The sequence below is a fragment of the Cyprinus carpio genome, chromosome B2, assembly GCF_018340385.1.
Source record: "Cyprinus carpio isolate SPL01 chromosome B2, ASM1834038v1, whole genome shotgun sequence".
Classification (NCBI taxonomy): Eukaryota; Metazoa; Chordata; class Actinopteri; order Cypriniformes; family Cyprinidae; genus Cyprinus; species Cyprinus carpio.
Genome location: NC_056598.1, coordinates 7,884,711 through 7,908,221, shown reverse-complemented (window position 1 = coordinate 7,908,221; position 23,511 = coordinate 7,884,711). Strand labels below are relative to the sequence as shown.

Genomic DNA, 23,511 nt, shown 5'->3' with positions numbered 1-23,511 from the left:
AATATGTTGGCCCCTTCAAACCCTTGTTCCCCCCCTGTTATTCCTCCTCCTCCCGCCAAACTCAGGGCAGCCGAGAGCCCATGGGGGTTTTTTTGCAAAACTGTTCGTCAAACCCTGGTTTTTATCCAATGGTTAATTTCATTCTTTGTGAAGCAAAAAAATCCTCCCCCCAAACCATCCACAGGGCAAAGCAAAGAAGAGAAAAAAGGGTGTGCAAAACAACAAGTAATTCCCGTTTCAAAACCAAAAGTATGTGTACATTCAAGTCTTTTGTTTTGCCCTTTTCGCAATCTTTATCTCCTGCTCACATTATCCCAGTTATTTCGCCAACAGGACATATTTTTCCCAAACAATCGTCCAATTCTCAGCTCCTCACCCAGACATGACCTCACGGTAACCACACTCTTTCCTTAAAAACTACCACATCTTCTCCTTCTCTCCTCTGCCTGGGAGGCAGAAGAATCTTTACTTTCCATCTCCAGCCAGCCTTCAAGCACCTCCTGTCACCCCTTCCTAATTAAACAGCCACCCAGTGAATCTTTTCTTTTTTGTTCAGCGGCTTCACAAGAACGAAAACCCGATGAACAAATCAAGCTGCAGGATCCAGGTGTTCTAGGAAGCCCCACCCACACACAATGAACATCACTACCTCTCAGAATGCAAAGACTGAACTTCTTATCCACGCAACAACTCAAACTCTACTACTAGGTTCTCTACCATTACTACTATCAACTCTCGGTCCCAAATCTTCCCCCTTCTATGTCCAGTCAAAACTGAACTTCAGAAAACCCCTTACAAAGATTCTGCCCCTCCTCCCAGTTGGCACGCACAACTTCAGAAACCTCAGGCCCTGTCCCAGAGCTCGTGCACAATCCCACCTACTCCGGCCCATTCCCAACAGAGAAAATCCTTATCCTCAACCTGGTTAGGGTGTTCTCTTATTTCCCAAAATAATAAATCACCCTCAATTTTCAAAGCCAAGAAAATGACATCCCAACGGATTAGCTTTGCAAACGGGATTATGTTCTCAGGCTGGCCTGGCACCAAGAATTCTCGGCCACTGGGGAAATTAAAGAACATCACCTACAGCTCAAAACTGGGCCCAACGACTGAGCCCCTTTTTCTTATCTTCCCTGCCACCTCAAAACTTAACTACTTAGTTTCTTCTAATACAATTTTTACAACCCCCCAAACCTTCGCTTCACCATTCCTGCCGGTGGAATGATCTTCCCACCCCTATCTCAAATGCTGATTCTGACAATTTCACATTGTTGAAACTCATAATCTTTCACACTAATTGACTTCATCCTAAATTAAAAAAAAAAAAAATTTTCTCTTTATTTATTCCTTCCCTTTCTAATACGTTGTTGAGACAAATGCCTGAAACTTAATTATTCAAGCACTCCCTGACCTGTGTCAGTTTGCCTCTTTAAGAAGAATCGCTTTATGTATTTACGATTAAGCACTCTATGAAATGACTAAAAATGTAAATGTAAAGAAATTGCAGAATAACTATGGTAGGCAGCATCAGCTGGGGTTTTAACTCTGGAATATAAGGGTCTTTTCTAGAGTTTAACTCCAATCTTGACCAACTCACTTGCCTGTAACTTTCTAGTAATTCTGTAGGCTTTGATTCGCTTGTCCGGGTGTGTTTGATTAGGGTCTGAGCTAAACTCTGCAGGAAAGTGGACCTTAAGGGTCAGAGTTGAGAATCCCTGGCTTATAATAACCAGGAATTCTCAAGATTTAAAAAAGACAAAAAAGCACCTGTCATGTAACCTTATTAACATTCAATGAGTCATGCTTTCACTAGAGTAGGATTTGCTTTAGATAATCATTTTGATAATAAATTTAAAACAGTTCTTGCAAAAGGTGTTTACAAAGACATTTTAAGAACATTTCTGTCTTTGTAGAGGCATCATAAATGCATTCCTATAATTGGCCCTACCCATATACAGTATTAAATAAACAACATTACTAAACATCAAAATTTGGCAAAGCTGCATACTGTAATATGAACAACCAAAACACACTGATTTAAGTCTCATGAGACAATGTAACTACCTCTATGCATGTAATTCACTACAAAAAAACAGTTCATGAGATTCATTCATTTGGGAATCAAACTACAGTGGTTGCGATGTATGGTCTTAATTCACTAAAAATAAAAAAGATCATTGGAGTCATTTGTTTGGAAATCAGACTACTTTTAGCTGTATGTTTTTGATTCACATACACAAAAAAGGCTCATCATTCTTTCTGTAATCAGTCTACACTGGTCGGGCTGTCATTTTTGCACTGTAGATTCTGTAATGGGGTTGTATTGCAGGAAATATTGCCAGAGTATTTTAGTAGCACGTTCCATTTGCATTGTCGGAAGAATACATATGCGATAACCGTTAATGGAAATAACATTTCCATTTCCAGAACTTTACGGATCTTTTAGGGGGACCGCATTGCTTTTTTTTTCAAAAGTTGTTCAATACGAATTATTGATGATTTGTTAGTTCTTTTGTTGAAATCTGAAATATTAATAAATAAATATGTAAATAAATTAAATATAAGTGCATATATATGGTTTTTTTTTTATAAATATTATTATTTTTTTTTTTTTTTTTTTTTGTATGTTATTTATCATAAAATGAATGTATAAAACTGAATGAACATATGAAACTGTTTATTGAACAGTGGTGTCTTGTCACATTGATGGTGTTCTAATTTGTGCATTAAAGGTCATGTAAATAGTCATGCAGAAGAACTTGGCAATGGGGATGCAGTGTCTTTGCTCTCAAGCCTGGCAGTGACAGACAGCCCTGTGGCACAAACATAGCTCAATGTTCTGGCATTTTGTTTTTCCACGACTTAGCAGTTCAGTTTTCTCCTCTTCTGTTGTTTTCGCCTGCATCTGGTCACATTGGCTTCTAAACAATCCTGCTTTGGAGAATACAGTCTGTCAGAATGTGTTCATAGGGATTCTGAGCGTTGATCTTAGCAATATGTTTCCATGATATCTGGATTGAATTGGCTGGATATTGAACAATAAATATTATGTTTGGTCAAGCACATATGTTCAGTGTTGTGACGTTTAGACTTGAATTCTTTGGATGGTTGAAATGCAGAGGCGGTGGTCATCCTCATTTTGCCTTTATGAGCAGTCTCATGTTATACTGTACCACACATACTTCTGTAAGAACGATTCATGCACTAAATATCATTATCCTCTAATAAAAGACTGTGCATTGCCATGTGCATTACAGACATTGTTTATTTCATCTGAAGATGCATTGAAAGATACTAGCACAAAATAGTTCACTGTATTTATGATTTTATTTAACCCTCAAATGACACAGCAAGTTTATGTCTTCGGGGGCTTCTTTATCCTTAAAGGTTTCTGAGACTGTAAGCTAAATGAACCAACCTTCATCTGGCAGTCATACATGTTGAATCAAACATCCTGTATTTGCACTTCAAATACAGCTGAAATTTCAGAAAATCGTATTAGTTCTTCCACTTCGATAATACTTATAATGGATAATGTTTTTCCTGCTTTTGAACTTTTTTGAACGCCATCTTTTCAGTTTATATGTCCTCTAGTAAAATAGGCAGTATGCTGAGAAATGAAAACATATAACACCCCCCCCAAAAAAAAGTATGTCATAAAGCAGATGGTAATTTGCACTGCTCTTGGTAGATTGTGCTAGACATTATGGAGATGAGATGTTGTGTCTGTGTTCTTTAATGTGCACCCTGTCTGAATTTTACTTTCCCATCCATGCTGTTATGGAATTGCGCTCTAACGCTAATTTGCCCTGTTTAGTAAATCTGGCCCTAAAAGTTAAATTGGTTTATGAAATGGCACACAAACAGCCAGTCAGAACTTATTTGATGTTTGATTAGAGTTTACTTGAATTCTTTTAATATAATGCATTATAAAACATTTTTATTGTAAATAGTTATTATTAATTGTAACCCCACATTTATAATACCTTACTTATCCATTCATTGTTACACCCTTAGAAAGTATAATGCATTAAAACATGATGCATTTTAACTTTGGTTACAATTATTTATGAAAAGATATAATGAATTACAACAAACGTTATGATTACCCTTATAATGCATTAAGCAAAACTTCAAGTAATGTGTAAATGATATAAATAATGGGCCTGAAACAGTTAGTTCTGGTCTTTGGAATTTTATTGACTGAGTGTCTTTCCAAAAACACTCATGTAACTGGCCATTAACTGCTGGGAATTTGGGTCATCATCGGGTGGTGATTAGTGTCTGTTTTTTATGAGTGAGTCATTGAATTCATCACTTAACCAATTTGTTCAAAAATACTTATTAACTTATTAACTAGGTGGTCATGACCTGGTGGTTCTACATGAACTCCGGACCTTGGCTCCAAGCAATGAGGGTAACCACACAGTCTCTGGTCATGCTATGTCCACCTTGGTGGTCTAGGAGTACCATCTCTGGCTGTGTCTGGCCAATATGAAGGACCATGATAAGGTGCAGTTCCTGAATGCTCCCGTATCACAGACCAGCTTTTTGGGCGACACAGTCGAGAGCTTTGCCCAGCAGTTCTCGGCAGCGCAGAAGCAGACTGAGGCGATCAAGCACATCATGCGCCTGCTTCCACCCCGCCCGCAGCCTCTCAGCCTGCTCGTCACCGAGGGCACCCCCCTGCGTACACCCCCACTCCCACGCAGCAGCAGCAGCCTTCCACCAGGCAGTGTCATGGAGCCGGGCGTAGGCAGGATGCCCAGCCAGTCCAGGTCCCTGCCAAACCTGGCGGCAAGTGCAAGACAGGCAACCCGGAAATGGAGGGGAATGCTTTTTAGGAGATGGTGACCACACCACTCCCTCCGCCGGAGGAGGGCCGGGTGGAGAATGTTTTCTTTCATTTTGTTTGTATTCTGCCACTGGCCCAGCAGCCAGCGGTTCCCAAAGAGAAAGAGCAGTTTCCTCAGTCTCTGGGTGCCAAGAGGAGGAAAATGGTGGACTGAACATCGCAGGATCACTTTCCTCCTCCTCTTTTGCCAGCGGGCAGCAGTGGGTTGCCCAAGAGCACTCCTACTGCCCATTCGTGGAACCAGATAGGTTCTGTGACACTCAAGAACCTGCTTCATGCCTTCACACACCACGCTGTTACAAGCACCAAGCCGGGGCCCTGCATTCCCCCTCTCATGAAGAGGGATCAGTTGAGTGTTACACTTCACACCCAGACCCCACCCTCTGCACCCTGTGTTCAACCACGCTGCCCCACCGTGGGTACGTCAGTCGGCTCTGTTGGTTCCACTGGCACGGTCTCTTGGAGCCTGGTTAGCATTCCCCAGTCCATCTCGGTAGCTTCTGCACAACACAGCAGAGCCTCGGCGAACGTGATTTCAATAAATTCAGGGCCCGGTCGATGCCCCCCAAGTTCAAGGGCATCCAGTTCACATCAGGAATAGCTTTGTGCCCTTTGGTCTACGTGCAGAACTTGCAGTCTCTGGTGCTGCGAGCGATCGATAGAGCCGTCCTTCCTCCTAACCGATTCGAAGCATAGGAGTTCTTTCGCCCGTACTTCATCATTGTGCCAAGAAGTAAGCGGTAGGTTTATAACCCAACTTGGACCTGCGAGTTTTGAATCGCGGCTTCACAATGCCTGCCGTTCAAATGTTTATGCAGAAAACGCATTTTTCAGATTGCAAATCCTCTCCAAGACTGGTTTGCAGTGATCGATTCCTGAAGGAGCATACTTCATGTCCTTGAGCTTCGCTGCGACCTAGGAATTCTCGCATTTCGCTTCGAAGTATGGGCATATCAGTACAAGGAATGCCCTTCGGTGTCCGTCTCTACACAGCTTTCCTCTCACCAAGAGACCCCTGGAAATGTTTCGATTTCAGTAGCCACATGCTTCCCCTTCCTTGCAACAACGGCTTGATTGTAGGCTGTCCCCTCCACCCTTGTGAGATTTCGAATTGGCTAAGCTCCGCACAACCCACACCCCCATAGAGGGAGGCCGGTGGGAACCGCAACCTACCTGGTCTTCAAGTTCCTTAGGGGGGCCAGAAGGTGTAAATTTCATCCCTAGGCCCCCCCTCCATACCCCTCTTGTGGGATTTTAGCTTTTGGTGCTAAGAGCCCTACAAAAACTGCTCCCTTCGAAGGCCCTTTTGGAGGCAGTGGCGTTGAAGTTTCCTCTTCCATGAAACACCCTACTCCCCTGACTGGCACTTGGCCTCGATTCAAGAAGGTGGAGTGGACCTGCATTTTCGTTCAAGGAATACGGGCCTTGAGTTGGGCCGATTGATTTCCAGTGCAACACTGAGACCCAGGGGCCCGGCACATTCCCAAGGTTCTTAACCAATGCCCTTCAGGGACCGTGTGTTGAACCTGCCAGCCCTGCACCTGTAGGAGGCAGACCCACCCTGGCTTTGCTTTGTCCTGGACGCGCACCTGCAACCGTATGTGGATAGAACTCAGAGATTTATGACCTGCAGAGCAGCTCTTTGTCTTTTAACAGGGACAGCAGAAGGCGGGAACGCTGTCCTCTCAAGCAAGGAATGTGGCCCACTTGGTATAGTGTGATTGCATCACCTTGGGCCTATATGAGGTCACAAGGTGTTCCCTTGCACACTCAGGCTGCATGCTCACTCCAATAGGGGTGTCGCATCATCCTGGGCTCTGGCTCGTGGTGCCTCATTAGCAGATATTTGTAGAGCTGCGGGCTGGGCGACTTCTAACATGTTTGTAGTCCTCTATAGCCTACGTGTCAAACCGGTTTCCTTCTGTGCTCTCACCCTCAAAAACAGGAAGTGGCACTGAGAGGCCCGGTTCAGAGTCGGCTTGCGGCGTCCCATAACGCATAGTTCTCCAGAGACCATTCTCCAACCAGGCAAAACCCTGTCGGAGTCCTCCACACTCCGAGCGGCCAGACGTGGCAAGCGTCCGACGCCAGCTTTTCATCCAATTAATTCCTAAAATCTGCTGTGAGGCTGGTTGCCTATATGAGTGACCCTGTTGGGATCCTCCATATGTGTACTTCCATGGTACAGTTACTAGGGGCCATGTTCCCCTGGCAGGCTACAGCTCTGCTGTCTCTAGATGAATGTAGCCCCTGAACCACGTCAGTAGTACTTCCATTAGTGCAATAGGATCTCTTTCTGGGCTACTTCACATGAGTAAATGTCACTCAACCCCCTCTGGGAGTAGGTGTCTCTGTAGTGTTGTGCCTCATCTAAGTAGGAAGGGCATGTTTTCCCAGCATGTTATCCAAGTCCTATTGGTTGGGTTGCTCAAGGAACAGCAGTAGTCGTCCTTCTCTGTGTAGAGCCCATCCTATTGCCTGCCTTATAGGAAGGTTCAGTAGGCCTACACACGGTACTGGATTGGGCAGCACCTGTGGCTCGTTGGTAGGGATTCCCCAGATTCGTCACGTCACCAACGTGACATCAAGAGGCGACTGACTGAAAGGGGAGATGTCTCTTTCGTTGACATGTGTAACCCTCGTTCCCTGAAGGAGCGAACTGAGACATCACGCCCCATCGCCAAAGTTAGCTGTACCACCCACCGCTGAGCTGCCGGGTCTGGCCTCAGCTGCTCATGCCGCAAAACAAGAATAACCATGGTGCACCTTGCTGTCTCTTATACCCGCGTTGCGGGGTGTGGCAGACAGATTCGAATTCTGCATGCCAATGTCCATTGGCTCATTTAGTTACAATTGACAAAACTAATCAAAATTATGAAAACCCAACAAAAATTTTAGCTAAAACCTTTTAGCTAAAATTAAAATGAAAACAGAAAATGTTAAAATAAAAATTATTTAAAAAATATTAATAAAAAACTATAATAGTTTCTAATCAGTTGATACTAAAATAACCCTGCACAGCACAACTATCAAAGATATCCACGTAGTGCATAGAAAAACACATTTAATGCAGAAGTGTAGTGGAACACACACACATTTGTTTCTGTGAATTGTGGGGACTTTTACATAGACTGCTATTACTTTTATATACTGACCAAATGATATTTTCTATCCCCTAACCCAACCCTAGCCCTAAACATTTCCCCTTACAGGAAACCTGTTTGCATGGTTACACTTTCAGATACTGTAAACATAATTTTACTATTTTTTAATAATTTTTTTCCCTCATGGGGACCTGCATTTTTTGGATGCCATGTCATGCGTTAGGTACTGCTTTTGAAAAAAAATTAACAAATAAATAAAAATCCAATGGAAAAACAGTGCAGTGGTACAAAAACATGTTCTGTTGTGAATGGCCCCTAACTGTACAGAGGTTATAGTTTAGATGTTGATTAATTCCATTGGATATTCTAGCGCATACACAAGAGATTATTTACATTGCATCTTCCAGACAGTGGATGCTCTGTTGTCTGAGTAATTTAAACAGTAATCAAGGGCTTCTAATCAATCACGTCTGGGTTGTTGTTCACTCATCCTGTTTGTTTTCCTTTTTATTAATGTGTTATTTGTCAAAGATTCACCCGGGCTTTTACTGTCAGATGGCAGGTTGGCAGAACTGATGAGCAGTTGAAGATAACGTTCGGTTGTAGAAATGATCCTGACAGCTGGACAGCACTGTAAACGCAACAGAATCTTGGGCTTGCGTGTGTGGAATTTCTAACAGAAATATCTTCTGGAATGTTAACTACAGCATGCCTCACAGTTTGGTATTCATTGTATTGTTTTCAGCAGACAGTCACACACTCTCTCTCTGTTTCTCTTTCAGGAGAATCTCTAACTCGTGGTTAAGCACAGGCTGGTTCACAATGACTATTGCCTTAGAGCTCTGTGACAGAATCAATGTGTACGGCATGGTGCCTCCAGATTTCTGTAGGTAAGTTAGATTTCAGTGCTTTGCTTTGGGTTTCAGCATACAGTGAGGTCTAAACCTGAGACCATTAGTAAAAATGATTTTACATACACTATTCAAAAATATGAGGTTGGTAAGATTTTTTGTTAACATTTAAGATGTTTTTGGAAGTCTTTTATGTTGCATTTACTCAAAAATACAGTAAAACATAATCCTATTTTTTATTGGAACTTTGTTTTTCTATGGAGGATGTGTTTTTACAATAGTAATTTACAATGGTGCTCAGCAAACATTCCCATTAATACAGTTGTAAATGATTCTGCTGCTTATAAGTTGTTGTTCAAATCTGTGTGATAATAGAAGGTGTAACAACATAAAATATAAAAAATATTTTGATAAAAGTGCATGCGTCCTCCGCTGAATAAGTAAAAATTTTCTTTAAAAAATAAAATAAAGTCTCTCCTAACCCCCAAAACGTTGTCAGTATGGAGATATAAAAACTTTTGATGAAATACAGTTTATGTTTGTTAATTTAAGCACTAATCTGACGGCCAGCATAAATCGTATGCACTGAGTAGGTAACACAAAAATACTAAATCCACTGCTAGTTGGATCGATTGCCAAGGAAGATGTCCACAGCTGATCTATCACAGGGGCCCATGTTTGTCATGTAGGTAGGACAACGGTACGATGGGGGTAGCTATGACCGTACATGATAGGGGAAAACAAGACATAACATGGCATTCAAACGAAAACGTCGGAACCCGCAATGAATCATTAGATGCAAGGGCCGAGGTGAAGTGATGGACAATATCGATAAATAGAAATATGCGAAGCAGTATACAGACGGATATAGGCGGAGACCAGATTATCGAATGCGAAGGACAGATCAAAAGTAAAAGTAGGCGGGGCGATACGACGAAGATAGAAGGAGCAACAGACGTGTGGGTTATTGTGACTACTCTAGATCCATGGGGAGCTGTATTTAGGAAAACACAAAATCTATAATTCTGTGAGCGGCTCGTGTGTGAGCGATTAAAGATTATCCATTATCCATGAAGACATACATGAAGTTTTGTGCAAATGTACACAGGATGGGGTGTGAGTATATATAGATATAAGTATATTTAATATATACATAAAATAAACACATTCACACACAATATTACATAAACAAAAACTTGGAGTATGCTAGTATGATGAATTGTTATGACATCACGCTACTAGGGGCTGTGCGAGATAGAGGTGTGTTCAATATCAGCGGGTGGGATTGTGGCCATACTAAATTCACAATATAGAGAAATCGTGGATAATCGATCGAAACCTTTTGGGAAAAGATATCAGTCAAGTTGCTTTCTTATACCTCATCCCTCGTTTACGGATGTTGTCTTGTGTCACCCAACGCAAACAAGGATACTGATAAATGCAGGGCACAAGACTCTGGCTTTCTCAATCTTCTTTGGAAGCGCCGAGGAAATAACAAGAGAGAAAATACTGGCAAGTTCAACAGGTATAATGAATAAATATTAATGGTACACTTTACAATAAGATGTAATTTGTTAACATTAATTTATTAACTAATATGTACAGTATGAACAATGAAACATACATTTACACACAATTTATTAACCGCTTTGAAGCCTTAATGATAACTAAAACTAGAGTCGTTCATTGTTCATGTTAGTTCACAGTGCATTAAGGTTTACAAACCCTGGGATTTTAATAATGCATAAGTAATGGGCTGAAATGAACATGAACTAAAATTAAAAAATGCTGCGGAAATATTGTTCATTATTATTTGGTTATTTATATATGTTAACTAATTAAATTAACTAATGTGAACTAATGAACCTTATTGCAGAATGAGCCGCAGATGAGGCATTGAGTGCATGGCACTGCGACCAACTTACACGTTTACAGAGTTTAATGTAGCAATGTGGCTCAGTTTTTCAAGATCAGTTTTAATCGTGTAACTGTTAATAGATTTGAACAAAGAAATAACGTGTGTTTATACTCACAGGCATATTGATTGTAAATACAAAAATAAGTGAGTAAAGAAAATGCGGTACTTATTCAGATAATCACCCTTGGACTAAATATATGAACACAGGAAAAACGCGGAGGTTAACGGGTTTAATAATGTTTCCCATGCTATGACTAGTAAAATAATGGCAAACTTACTCTGATGAACACGGCTCGCCTCAGAGTAGCTGCGAGCACTGCGTGGTCTTCTTGTGTGACAGGTGTCAGCGTTTAAGGCACAAATACTGCCACCTGGGAACGCAACCCAGGTACTGACGATGGAGTGTTTACATGTGGTGTTATCATAAGAGAACTGTTGATTTTAAATATTGCGGTTATCGCTAATACTGGTATATCGTCACACACTAAATACCAACACGGGATCGATAATTGTTGTTTTGAATAGCACGGTTATCACCAATACCGCTATATCACGACACCCCTAATCAGCTGATACCAATGTAATGTGTATGCCTATTAGAAATAGGGATGTTGTTTAGAATGTTTTAAAATCCTAAATCTTTCTGTTCATTTCCATGTTAAAATTGTATAGTGAATCGCATATTTCCAATATGGTCAAAGATCTGATCTTTCTGTGTGTTTGTTCAGGCAGCCCCTGCTGTGTACCAATGCTATGAGAAAAATAACCGAGAGCCAAAAATTAAACGATTCATTGTGATTCCCCGCTGAGGCATGACCTCTCCCCCCAGCCCATTTTGCAACCATAATGTATCTACATAAAAATTCAATTTATTCCCTTAAAGCCAGTTATTCTCTGAATCAAAATCAGGTTAATTGCCTTGAAAAATGAATATCTAGCTCAGGATTAATTTGGGAATCAGGGAAGGAATGTAATGGTACGTACCACTGTCCCCATTTTAATCTCTGCTCTCATTTTGTACAGGGAGTCTCAGCACCCCTCTGTCCCATATCACTACTACGAACCGACGGGCCCGGACGAATGTGCCATGTACATCTCCCACGAGCGAGGCCGGCGAGGCAGCCACCATCGCTTCATCACAGAGAAGCGGTGTCTTTGCCAGCTGGGCTCGGATGTTCAACATTCATTTCTACCAGCCAGACTGGAGTCCGCCGCCGTTACCGAGAAATAGCGCAGCAACCACAGCCTTTCCCCGATCACAGAAGACGTGACTCTCACCAGAGCCTTTCAGAGATCTCCAACTGCCTCAGACGGATCAACTGGCTAATTTCCTGTTTGCCGTGTGGATGGAGCTTTACGTGTTGGATTAACTGAGAAAGACTCTGATTCAAGGAGAACTGACGCTTAAAACCTTTTCTTTTGCACATTCATGTTTCTTTAGGAACATAAGGCATTCCAGTAGTCCTGTTACACATCCATATTCCAGATCAAAGAGCTATAGAGTGTATAGGATCTGCCTGCCAACAAAATTTGTACTGAAAGACAATGTAAAACAGCATTCGAAAGTCATTTTATACTTTGATAATATGACATATTATTGAATGAAACCGGATAGTCAATGAGAGAGAACAGAATGATGGCACTTGATTTTATCTAACTTGTGAAAAACAGTCTCAATTTACTGTGTGTCAGGTGATTAGAAGACAGTGTTTTTTTTTTACATCAGCATTCATTTTTATGAAAGCGTTATGCAAGATAGTTTTTTAAAATAACATAAAGGGATCAACTGTTCGCAGTGAGGCCTGAAATGTGCACTAAGAAAGTAAAACAATGACAATTTTTTTGATTCATTTTGTCTATCTCAAACCCAACAATGTCCAGTGTATTAATGTTGTTTACACTTTTAAAAAATAAAGGTTTCTTTATTGGCATTGATGGTTCCATGAGAAAAAGTTGACATCCATGGAACTTTTTAACTGCAACAAGGCTCTTTTACAGTGGAAAAAAAATTTTTAGATGATTATTACAAAATATAAAGAAATAATGGTTCTTTTAAGATCTTTGTCCACCGAAAGGTTCACATTAAAAAAATATATATCAGTAAGTCATGGAAACTTATGTTTTTTACATTAACACTGAGAAAATTTAATGAAATTTAACTTGGTTTAATGTAATATTAAGTTGATAAATTACTTGTACGACCAAGTTGAGTAGACTTAGTTCAGTTCATGCCTTAGATTTTAAGTTGAAATTGTGGCAATTTTTAGTGTATTTTTGGAACCAAAAAAATGGTTCTTCTATGGCATTGCTGGGAAGACTCCCTTTGAAACCTTTATTTTTAGGGAGTGTATAATATTTCAAAATTTTAAAGACATTATACTGAAATGTATAACAGGTGAATTTAAAAGTACAGTTTTGATCCTTTTATGTTTCTTAATTATTTTCCTAATTTATTATCCCAGGAGACACTGGATTTTTATTTATTTATATATTTATTTATTTCAGGGTTTGTTTTATGCTTTTATGCTCTTATTTTTTCTTCTCAAGATAATTAAAATTTTCCAAAACTCATTGTAAGCTGAAAGTATGATTGTGAGACTGATTTTAAATGTTTTAACATGAACAATAAAAACAGTTTTGTTTAAAAAAATTAACATGCAGTGGTGATTCTGCAGTTTTGATCGAGCTTTCTCACATTATCCAAGCTGAAATATCTAAGATGAATCCTGCTGGAATAACGCATGGGTCCACAAGAAATGCAGCATCATAAGGCAACATGGAGCATATAAAAATGAAATGGAAACCCAACATGCATTTATTTTTGTGGTCAGTCTGGAGAGGAGCGGTGTCAGAGGTGTACAGGATTCACACAGGTGTAATTACGGTTGTCACAGTAGGGAGGCCATGCATCGTTTGACCATAACCGCACTGCACCTGTCAGTCATGCAAATGTACACACGTGTCGGGGACTGTTAAAGCAGCCATCGCATTAATGCGCCCCCAGATGACTGACAAGTTGGCATTGCTGTTGAATGCACAAATGTTTGCAGATACGCCGCACAGTGATGAGGTCGGTCTGTAATAGCTTGAATTATTGCAAAAGCTACTGTTGGTTGTATAAATGCTGAAATGCCTGTCCATCTTGAGGGGGGAAACATTATTTTCTGTATGCTTACAGCTGTGGAAGAAATCATATGTCACTTTGAAAAAACAGCAAGTAGGAAAAATATTTCAAGGGTTGTTATCTTAATTTCCGATATATAATATATATATATATATCTATATATATATAATATATATATATATATATATATATATATATATATATGATACTATATAACAAATCGAAATCACATTGGTAAATAGCTGAAAGGTTAATTAAAGAAATATTCCAGGTTCAAAACTTGTTTATTCAACAGCATTTGTGGCTACTGGTGTTTACAATAGAGAATAATTTTAACTCGTTCTGCAATGATGGGCAATGTACAATAGAAGTTAATAGGGCAAATTTATGATGGATTTAAAGGCAGGTGAAGCTTATCATTTTCTAAACGCATGTGCATTAATGTTATTGTTAAAACTTGTGTGTTATATACACAATAGAGTTGTACCGTTGTTTTTACCATTTTACAGTCATGTTAGATTTTTTAGATGTTTAGGTATGTTGTTCAAGGTGGCATTACTAAATAAACCATTCTTATACTTAAAAAAATAAATAAAATAAATAAAAAATTACATAAATGAAATAAATAAATATTAGCTGACATAAGACTTGTTTTTTAATAAACTTATTCTATTTCAGTTTCATTTAAGTTAACTTGAGGTACTAAAATATTTAAAAGTAAAATAAATTATACACATTAAAAATGACAACAAATTTATTAAACTTTCAAATTAAAACAGGAAATATAAAAAATATAAATGAATCAATGGTACGAAAATAACTGTGTTGTACATTTGGATATAACTTTATGCAGAAAAGCTTTAGAAAATATGATCATCATTATTTACTGACACTAAAACCATGATTCAGGTAAGATTAATTTGCTAATGGTGCTGTATTACAGTATGTGTTTTGTTACAGTGTAACACAAAAACCACGTTTCTTTCTCATCTTCTCCGGTTTGTGCAACGATGTAGACAATCTTTGAAAGCAGAGAGAAAACACACTGAACAGAAGCTTAAGTGTTTCACTGTGTTATATTGAAAGAGAGAATTGGTGAGAAATAAAGCAATATAGGCCACTGCAGCTAGACCAAGATTACTGCACCAGGGGTCTTTCTCTTGGTGGTGTATTGATCCATGGTGGCCTGTCTATTTTCCAAACAGTGAGTCGCTGACTGAGAGACAAACGTCTCTGGCTCTGAAAAACAGAGAGATGAATCACAGGGTGCTGAGCTATAATTAAACCCCAAATATATGAGCAGGTAAACCAACCCGGGGAATTACATGCTAGATGAATTCACATCACAAAATCATGATATGCCACTGCAGAATCAAAAAAGGAACTCTGTCTTTTCCTCTGTGCCAGCTTGTTATTGCACAAAAAGCCAAAAGGTCTTCTTGCATGAAGCCCATATTACTATTATTTATTTAAAAAATAATGACAAAATAAATCAAGCCTTTTCAATGGGTACTAATGAAAGTAGCTTCAACTGGTGCATGATTGAAATATGAAATTAGCATAGAAATCGGGCATCACTACTAATTTACATTTTAAGAAGGCTGTATTTTCATGGCCTAATAAATATGTCTTAATATGTATTAGGTAGGTATTTGTATACAACACAACCAGTAACTGCAGCAGGTGTTGATCCATTTACAGCTCTCTCATAACTCAGCATTATGTTACCAGAAATCATTTCATAATTGCCTTCTCCATTGTAAATGTGAGTTCTTTTGTTCTCGCTTTCATTTTCATCTGCAGAAAAAAGAGCTCCAGCTCTTTCCCAACTATTTTCCGCTTTATTACCTTCCTTTGAATTTAAAGGGAACACAACATGAAAAGCTTTCAGAGAATTTTCACTGTAGACTTTATTCCACAATATCACCTTTAGTGCCCAGTTAGTTTTATAATAAAAAACACAGAACCATAAACAGGGAAAACAGACAAAACTGGGACTGTAGAAATTTTCGTAATGCGTTTTCTCACATAATGTGAGTGCCAGTCAATATTTAATGTGAGCTCTGCTCTCCTAAAACAATCCTCAGTTCCAACAGCGGTTAATGATGCATTAGACAGAGAGAGAAATAAAAAAGCAAAAAAACTGATTTCAGACAGTCCAATTTGTCAATCTCTCATACACACTTGCTGTGTATCTGGGGGTGAATTTGGCGACCCTTTTAGAGCACATTCGTAACAGTTCAAGTGCAGCAGAGATGCTAATGGAACAGATTACAGGACACTGCCACAGGCAAATGGAAATGTTGTTTGTTGTCCATTAATTCCTCGTATTTATTGCTGAATGATCTCATGAAATGTCTTGGTCATAAAAAACAAATACATTCCATTTTGCTTTAAGAACAAAGCCTATTTTAAGATAAATGAAATATTTTTTACTACTTTCATGACATTTTCTACTCACTTCTTGTCAGTCAGTTGCCAGCAGCTCAATGATATGTGTGGAAAAACAATTACATTCTCTTTGCTAACTGGAAAATAAATGTTCTATTATTTAAATTAAGAACAGTGCTTTTAACACATCATGTTATAGTGGTTTGTACTTAATTGATGTGTGCGGATTTAAAAAAGCATCACTGTAGTACAGCGAGATGTTTTCTTTTCATTATGATAATGAAGAAAAAAAGGAATTTATCCTAGAATAAGCTTTACTTTAAAATATGAGCCATATATTACCCTGAAAGGTAGTATCCTTTACCACTTTAAATAAGCATTAAATAATAAGAATGGAAATGATGCAACTGAAACAACATATCAGCGATTGCATTTACAGATTTAGATTATCTTGTTTAAATAAAACAAAAAAAACAAAAAAAAAAAAACCATTTTCATCCCCACCCCCACTAAGAACAAATGAAGAAATCTGGGAGGAGTTACCAGTTACAATTCCACATGTGCCATTATAAGTGTTCGAAAATAATTGTTGAAGAGAATGAAATATAAAATGGAAATTGAAGAACAAGTAAACAAATAAAAAACTAGCAAACAAACCAACAAACAAGAAGTATGCTTCTCCCTGCAAGCTGTCTGTGTGTTTAGTTCAAAAGAAAGTCCCTGTGTGAAATTCAAATGGATTTACTGAGCTCCGAACAACAAAGAATGTTTGAACGTAAGAAGTCAGTCACTTTCAAAAATGATACACAGTAAAACCCAAAGAAAACAAACTTGCATCAAATAATAAATTAAAATCTATTCCTGACCAAATCAATCATGAACAAAGTTAGGGTGGACTCTTTTATGAAAGCGGTGGGTTCTTTGACCTCTGTGGTGCTGGGAGGGATGAATCAGAAGATGTGTTTGAGATGTTTGATGCCATAGGTCTGGAAGAACACCAGCAAGATCAGAGTCCAGAGCCCCAGAATGAAGCCATCAGGAGGGTGCCAGTCTTTCTGCTTGGGTTTCTGTGAAGACACGTCAGCGACAAGCTGTTTCATATCATGAAGGACTGAATTTCATTTGCTCTTGATGCTCCATGCAAACATACGGTAAGTGTCAAACAATGTCCTCTCCAGTCCAAAACTGTTTTCTGAACACATCACAATGTTAATACGGCTTTACAGAGAGGCTGGTACTAGAAGGACATGAAAGCACAAGACTGCGATCAAGCAAATAGAAGGCAAATAATAAGTAAATGGAAAAAGGACCAATAAATAATTAAATGGAAAAATGGACAAATGAAAAGAAAGATGGAGAAAAGAATGACAGAATGAATAAGGGAAGGAAGACAGAATGCATAAGGGAAAGAAAGTAAATAAGAAAAAAATGAAAGAAAGAAACAAATTTAGAGGAAAGAACTTGAATCTGACACGAATGAAAAAAGCGAAACAATGAATGTGGAAAAATGAACAAAAAAGGAAGAGAGAGAAAAGAGATGGATTGAGAGATGTGAAAAGAAAATAAAACAAAAAGAAAGATAAAAAAGAACAAACAAAGTACAGTACAATAATTAGAGGAAAAGAAAGAAAGAAAGAAAGAAAGAAAGAAAGAAAGAAAGAAAGAAAAAAGAAAGAAAGAAAGCTAAGAAAGAAAGAAAAAGATAGATATGCTGACCCACGTATGCAAGCACATGCACTTTAACATCAGAACTTATCCGCCTCAGTCAGTGTTTGCACATTTATAGCTACAATCATCACTTTGTGTATGAATAATATACATTTAAATCACCCACCATTAAACATGCATCACCAGACGTGCATTTATATGCTAATGCAGACTGAATATTTTTACTCGATGAGAAGAATTTTAGATTTAACCTCTAAAAAAAGAAGTGCTCATAACTTTTCTAAAGTTCTAATAGAGGGATTTGTTAGGGCCTTTGCTGCACTGTAGGTGAACATGAGTGCTTGTTTAACTGCAGCACTTTCATTATCAACCTAAATAACAGCCACAGCCCTGAGGCCCGACTCGATGCTGACCTAGAAACCAGTGCATGTACGTATACACGCTGACCACCAGAGTGCACATAACCCGACTCGCGAATGCCACTGAAACAAACCGGAAAAGAGCTTTGTATGAGAATCGTTCTTGCTTTGGGGAAAGATAAAACAGAACATTAGTGCATGCTGTTTATGCCTTGGAGCACACTCGCATTCAAGGTCCTTCCCATCCTCAATTTGGTGAATATACAATAAATGCATTTGAAGGAACAATTCAGCCTAAAAGGAAAAATCCTGTAATCATTTTTCTCACCCTCTTGTTCCCAAAAAAAAAGAAAAAACAAATCCTTGCCACTCATTTCCATACAATAAAAGTGAGTGGGGAAAATCTCAATGGGGAAAATTTCTAATATGTGTACTATATTCCAAGTCATATAACAGCTTTGTGTGATGTATGGACTGGAAATATTACTGAATATATTATCCTCTGTTGTCTGCATCCAGCATGTCAAATATTCAGCATGTCAAACTTCAAAAAGAAACATTAAAAATAAAAGTGAAACATGTCAGTGTATCTTTTGGTCTTTTGATTTTCTACTTAAAAAGAAATGAAGAGTAATGAGAAACAGTTTGATTTTCGTTTTGTTAACAGGATACTCTACTCCAAAATTTACATTTGTCATTAATCACTTACCCCCATGTCGTTCCAAACCCGTGAAAAGACTGCCTAGTCCAGAAAAGTATGAAAGACATCATCAGAATAGTCCATCTGCCATCAGTGGTTCCAACCGAGCTGAGCTTGTGTTCAGCGGATATTCTTCAAAATGGCGCTAGGATGATGTGGAGACATCGAGGGGATGAATTGTTTTATAAAGTTGTTATTTTTTTTTCTTCTCATACAAACAGTATTCTCATCATAACGTTACGGTTGAACCACTGCTGGCAGATGGACTATACTGACAATGTCTTTCATACTTTTCTGGACCTTGACAGTGTAAGTTACTTTGCAGTCAATGGGACAGTCACAAGCCTCCTGGTTTTCATCCAAAATATCCTTAAATTGTGTTCCGAAGATGAACAAAGCTGTTATGGGTGTTGAACGACATGGAGGTTAAGTGATGATAACAAAATTTTTATTTTGGGGTGGAGTAACCCTTTAAGAAACGTAGAGAAACGAAAATGTAGCTGAATTTTTCATATTTTTGTTCAATGGATTCTGTATAAAAATTAGATTATAGCTTTAATATTTGTTTCAAAGTGTGGGCAGTGCTGAAACGTCTCTTTCTTTCCTTCTTTACTGCACTGATACGTGGCCAACGCGAGCTTAAGTAGAAGATTTATTATAAAATAATTATTATATTCTTTTAAGTAATATGATTATAAAATAATATTTAATCCCGCTTAATTTGTATTTTTCTGTTTCTTAATAAAAAAAAATGATGAATCAAAGTGTTTCTCATTTCTCTTTATTCTTTTTAAGTAGAAAATCAATGACCAAAAGATACACTGACCGAAACAACACTTTTATTTGTTCAGTTCTTTCGTTTCTTTCTTTCTTCTTTCTTTTCTTCTTTCTTTCTTCTTTCTTTCTGTCTTTCTTTCTTTCTTTCTTTCTATTTAGACTTAGATTTTGAATTCAGTTTAGTGTGTTTATTTATTCTTATTTTTTTTTTTTTTTTTTATTTTTTTTTTTTTTTGTGTTTTTTTTGTTTTGGGGTTTTTTTTAATTTTTTTAAGTTTTTTTTTATGTTTATATTTTTTTTTTTTATTTTTGTTTAGTTTTATATGTATTTCAGCACCAATTTCAATTGAACAACATGTTTACAATAGTTGCAGTTTTGGTCTCTATAAGATTTCAGTTTCTGTATCGTGCTTGCAACCATGCACATGACTTGTGTCCAAACACAGATAAAAAAAAAAAAAAATAAAAAAAAAAAATTAAATAATAAAGTAAAAAAAATTCAAATAAGTATATATTTTAACAAACTGCTTCCACTGTTTTTCCCCCTCTAAGAATGAACACTTGTAACTACTGAATACAGTCTATTTTTTTTTTTGTGGGCAGGGGAGGCGTGGTTCAGCGGGTCTGTGTTCTTCTTTTCTTTTTTCTTTCTTATTTTACTTTTTTTCGTTTTGTTTTTCTCTTTATTTTTTTTTTTTTTTTTTTTTTTTCTTTTTTTTTACGGGTGAGGAGAGTGAAGAGACGAGTGGTGGTAAGGGGGGGGTCAAGTGAAAAACGAGTAACACCTGGTTCTCATTGCAGTGATTGGCATGGGGAAGGCGGTATTTAAGCCGTGCGGGTGATCCCCGCCTGCTGTCGGGGGAGCCCAGAAGGCTGCTCAACACCTGCCCTGTCAGAACCTCCTGGTTATGCAGACACTTAAAAAGAGCAGTGCTCCAAAGGGTCGGCCTCAGCCCCGAGCAACACCGTCAGCGCTTTCCGGTCTCTTGGAACTGAACTGAAGCGGGCCGGCCCTTTTGTCTTAGCCCAGCAGCTCCGGGACTCGTGCCGCAAATGGCTGTTGGCCGGAAGGAAGCGACACCGAGACCATCATCAACAAAGTGTTACTGGAGCAGTTCATCTCGTGACTCCCCAAGAGAACCACCCAGTGGGTCCAGTGACACGGCCGGCATCGCTGGATCTGGCCATCCAACTGGCGGAGGATCAGCTGGCGGCGTGTTCCAGGGTCGCGGCGACCCCCTTCCATATATCTCCTCTCTCTTCCCCCCCCCCCCCTCTCTCTTCCACTTCCTCACAAACCTGTCCCTATCCCAGGACCCGATTCGCGGGGCCACCGAGGGCCGCCCCCCGCTGGGAGGACCGGGGGACAGAGCCGGCTGCGCCGTTCGTGAGGCCATGCCCATGCCGGGGAATGGCGTCGCCGCACCGGGAGGGACTCGACGAGCACCTGCCGCTTTCCCACATCAAATCACCTGACCGACTTCCCGGCCACTAGGGCGGCGGGGAGGCCTGGGCCGGCCGTGCTGGCGTTGCTGGGATCCAGCCCATTTCGTGGATCGGTGCCCAGTCATGGAGGTGGGGACGTTGCGTCCGGATCCCGGACGTCCCGCAGGGCTGCCCCCGATCAAGCCGGGTTGTACCAAATACCCGTGAGGATAAGGGGGGTACCTATTAGGCTTTGGTGGATTCAGGTTGTAACCAGACCTCCATCCATCAAAGCCTGATACATCTCCGGGGCATTGGATATAGTGGAATACCCCGTAAAAGCCATAGCCATCAAATTTAGGGGACAAAAGCATTATGTGGAGGTGGCCGTTAGTCCGCGCCTCCGGCATCCACTAATCTTGGGAACCAATTGGCCAGCTTTCAAAACAATTATTGGGGTGTTTAACAGTGGATTGCCTGTGGATGCCTCTGGGGGAAGAAGAGATGGCCAGAGGGGGGGCGAGCGCTCAGGTGGGAGAATCTGTGCCAGGACCCAGTGGGGAGGTTTCAGGGGAACCTAGCAACTTGGGGAGGCTAAACCTTTCCAGTCGTGATGACTTTCCCCTGGAGCAGTCCCCAGTATGAGACCCTCAAACACGCATTCGAGCAGGTCCCGTTCCATCGATGGGCAGGGTCCTCCATCCTGACCGCGCGCTCTCTTATCCATATTTTGCCGTTATATGGACCGGTTGTATCGAGTGACCCATGACGCTCAGACAAAGGAAGATACAACCCAATTATTACTACCTCAGAGCCGTCGGGAAATGCTTTTCCAGACGGCGCATTGTAATCCAATGGCAGGGCTTTTTAGGTATGACAGCGACATGAAATCGTCTAAGGACCCGATTTTTTTGGCCGGGCATTCACGAGAATGTGAGCAGATGGTGCGCGTCTTGTCGGGAATGTCAGTTGGTGAACCCACCGCCACCCCAAAAGCCCATTGCGCCCTCTTCCTCTAGTGCAGGTCCCCTTCGAACGAATTGGTATGGACCTCATCGTGCCATTAGAACGATCAGCATGGGGACATTGTTTTGCGTTAGTCATAGTGGATTACGCAACACGATATCAAGAGGCAGGCAGTGGTGCTCCGCAACATCTCAGCAAAGAGTGGGGCGGACGCCCTGCTTCGTTTAATCTCCCGCGTGGGAATCCCAAAAGAGATATTCTCACGGACCAGGGCACCAGCGTTTATGTCACGCACGTTACGCGAATTATACGAATTGTTGGGCATTAAACCCGGTACGTACCAGCGTCTATCACCCACAAACGGACCGGACTGGTCGAACGTTTAATCGCACGTTGAAAACAATGATTCGTAAATTCGTACAAGAAGACGTCGAAAAATTGGGACAGATGGCTAGAAACCCCTCTTATTCGCTGTGAGCGCGGTCCCCCGCAACCGGGCTTTTCCCCCTTCGAGCTTCTTTACAGGACGTCAGCCCCACGGGGGGTGCTAGACGTCCTAAAAGACACTTGGGAGGAACGGACGTTTTCGATAGCAAGAATGAAATTCAATATGTCATTGGACCTGAGAGCAAAACTCCATACACTGGGGCGGCTCTCTATGGAGAATTTGCTTTCAGGCCCAGGGCAGACAAAGCCAGCTGTATAACAGGGGAAATAAGCTCCGAGAATTTGCACGGCCGGGGGCGATAAAGTGCTCGAACGTATTACTGCCAACACCTCCAGCTCCAAATTATTAGCCAAGTGGCATAAGGAACCCTTGAAGGTCATACAGCGAGTAGGAGATCTCAATTATGAAGTAGTACGAACAGATAAAGGCGACTCGCGGCAAAAATTTACCACTTCAACCTCCTAAAAAATGAAGCGAAGAGGATGTCAGGGTTGCTAGCGACGGCGGTGATCAGAGGAGGAAGATCTCGGGCCAGAGGCGGTCATTAAAAAGAAAAATCCCTCGCCCTGGCCCAGGAGGGGATCACCTCTCGCCCTCGCAGCTCACACGACATTGGGCATTTACAGTCCGAATTTGTGTTTTCACCCCTACCTGGTCGTACTAATCTGATTCAGCACCATATTGAGACGGAGCCGGGCATGGTGGTTCGCAGCCGGCCATATAGACTACCTGAACACACAAAAAAAGTGGTTCAGACAGAATTAGAGGGATGCTGGGGATGGGAGTAATCGAGGAGTCCCACAGTGATTGGGCGAGCCCGATAGTTTTGGTGCCTAAAATGGACGGCTCGGTGCGGTTTTGTGGGGACTATCGCAGGGGGTGAACGCAGTGTCAAAATTTTATGCTTATCCTATGCCGCAGATTG

At 40.2% G+C, this 23,511-nt stretch overlaps 1 pseudogene; it reads left to right on the top strand.

The window, feature by feature from the left end:
- LOC122136167 overlaps positions 1–11,999 on the top strand; it is a 46,174-nt pseudogene extending 34,175 nt beyond the window's left edge.
- The last annotated feature ends 11,512 nt before the right edge of the window (positions 12,000–23,511 follow it).